The sequence below is a fragment of the Trachymyrmex cornetzi genome, unplaced genomic scaffold (assembly GCF_001594075.2).
Source record: "Trachymyrmex cornetzi isolate Tcor2-1 unplaced genomic scaffold, Tcor1.1 scaffold188, whole genome shotgun sequence".
Classification (NCBI taxonomy): domain Eukaryota; kingdom Metazoa; phylum Arthropoda; class Insecta; order Hymenoptera; family Formicidae; genus Trachymyrmex; species Trachymyrmex cornetzi.
In genome coordinates, this window is record NW_017296505.1 from 345,175 (window position 1) to 347,971 (window position 2,797).

Consider the following 2,797-nt stretch of genomic DNA (forward strand, 5'->3'; position numbering starts at 1 on the left):
GAGAACTGTAAGACACTATCAAATGACTCGATCGAATTTCAGCAAAGTTTTAATTTCGCACATTGCTGAAGTTTCTCATGCGGAATATTAATTTTCTTGAATGAAAAATGCACTCTTTGATGTAAAAGGTGCAATAATATTCTTAATCGTGCTACCGACATTCGTAACGAGCGTGTTTAATATCAATTAAGTGTTTCTTGATCCTAGCTTGCCGTCGATTTATTAGTACGGTAGTGCAGTACGATCTCGATACGGAAATGCCTTTCAGTCTCCTTTATAAATACAATCTCTTAACAAATATTGGTTATAAAGAAACCGCAGTAATATTTATTAGGGGTTCTCCCCTCGATCCAGCTCGATCCAGCTAATGGTTGTTGGGATGTCCTACTCGATAGAGGAAATATAAGGGCGTCTTCCAGATGTCTTCGTCCGTATAACGACATGCTTTGTAAAGAGAGATGCCAGTACGTTTAGTGTTTCTTTTCCACAAATATTGTTCATTCGTATAGTAATGTATAGGACACAGCGGAAAAGATGACTAAAAAGATTTCATTAAATTTTTTGTTATCAACTATTCGATCAACTATTAGAGGACACCTTAGTCTACATTCCACTTATCTTTTTCTTTCGCGAAAAATATAATATGGATATGTATATTTAAAAAATATTATTTTTTGTAGATATGCTGTATATATTGTATTTGAATGTTAAGGAAATTAAATATTAATAATTTAGACTGTATTAAAATTTTAATTTAAAATAATTATACCTTAAGATAACTTTATAATCCTGAAAGACTTTTGAATTTAGGATTATGACTGTTTTATTTCGCTGTAATGAGAATACCTCAATAAAATATATATAATAACGCTAGGTAGAGAAACATTTTTGGAAAATAGAAATTCCTTTGATAATGCGGTATCTTGTTGATTTATACGATTAATCTTTCTACTTTTAATAGGTTTGTATTCATAATCTTTTGAATAGCAAAAAATATTTACTGGCGGCAACAATATATACAATAGCAAATAATTAATGTTTACAGTTGGCGAAGAAAGGAAGCTAGCAATGGCATGAACAATAGGAGCGGTAAAAGAAAAATGGTTTCCAATGAAAAGAAATAATGCATCACGTTAGCCTTACGTATCTTTTGCACAAATCTATAGTATTCGACTCGACATATTTGGTCGGAGGGTCTTAACTTAGGAATGTATACAAGAGATTATCTCAGATACCTCACGCAGAGAAACCACCTGCCATCTTTTTCAATTTTAATTTTGAAAAGACGAGTGGATCTATTTCTCAAATCTACAGATTTCCTTAAGTAAGTTTTATTATAATGTGTTGTATTTCTTGCCTCAAAACATGACACTATTTTAGTAGCAAAATTCTGTAACTCGTTATGCAATCATTACGTGCTCATAACGACAATTGCGCAGATATTTTGTACAGTAAAAAAGCTGTGTAACTGTCGTTACGAACATATAATGAGAACAGAGTACAGGCTCACACAGAGCCACTATAATATCATCCGCTACAGTAATGCCAATATTTATAAAAATGGACAAATCTTCTAAAAATTTATTGTAAAGGATTTTTAGGTTCACTGAATTTTGAGAAAATTTAATATAAAAAATTCGAAATTTAAAATAGCGGATGAAATATGGCGGATTGATAATCGAAAAAATAATTTTTCGTAAAATTAGCTAAGATATTTTTAAAGACAAAAAGTAATAAATTGAAAAGCATGTATAAAGTTTTAAGAATTAAGTAAGACATATACATTATAATATACAAGTAGTGAAACGCGAGTAACGCTTATCAATATAAAGATGAGGTATAAGTTTGTATTTGCGAATACAAGTAATTACTGGTTGCCATCTAATTGTAATATTAGAAGAATTGTAATATTAGTCCGGTAGAACAAGTATTAACAATAACGAGCAAAGTATAAAAATTACAATATGAAGAGAGAATAGAACAGTGCTATTTATGACGTCCCCGTTTTATAAAGGTTAATGCGCAAATCTTATAACGTTAAATAAATAATTTTAACTAGTTACTATTAATGAATTTTCAGAGATAAATTTCCCAAACAATTTTGATCCAGTGCGTATCCTACAAATTCTTAATATTTTTCTTTAAATGTTTGTACTTTAATCTCATTTTTTCACATTGTGACTAAATTAAACAAAAAATTTCTCTGTATATCAAGTTTAGAACCTGACCTCGTACCATATCGCTCTTTTAGGCCAGACAAAAACTAAGGAATTTATGGAGCAACGTCTTATTGCATTAAGGGTAAATACTAACGCGATAACAAACGGCAGTGTTGCAGATACACGGAATGCTGTTCTCTAATTGTACTCTGGTATGACATATACTTTTCTGTAGAACCAAAATATCATCAAATAGACAAAATTTATGTTTGTGATATTTGATGATTTTGGTTCTACAGAAAAGTATATGTCATACCAGAGTACAATTAGAGAACAGCATTCCGTGTATCTGCAACACTGCCGTTTGTTATCGCGTTAGTATTTACCCTTAATGCAATAAGACGTTGATCCATAAATTCCTTAGTTTTTGTCTGGCCTAAAAGAGCGATATGGTACGAGTTCAGGTTCTAAACTTGATACACAGAGAAATTTTTTTTGAGGCCTGAGGTAGCGGCGCCATTGCTCTCTGAACCGGTATTCTCTTCTGGGCAGTATTTTAGTCGCTCTATGCTTATGGTGTACTCAGCGCCTAAGTCCCATGGGGGGAGTTACCTGCATCAGCGACGAGAGAGCCGCGG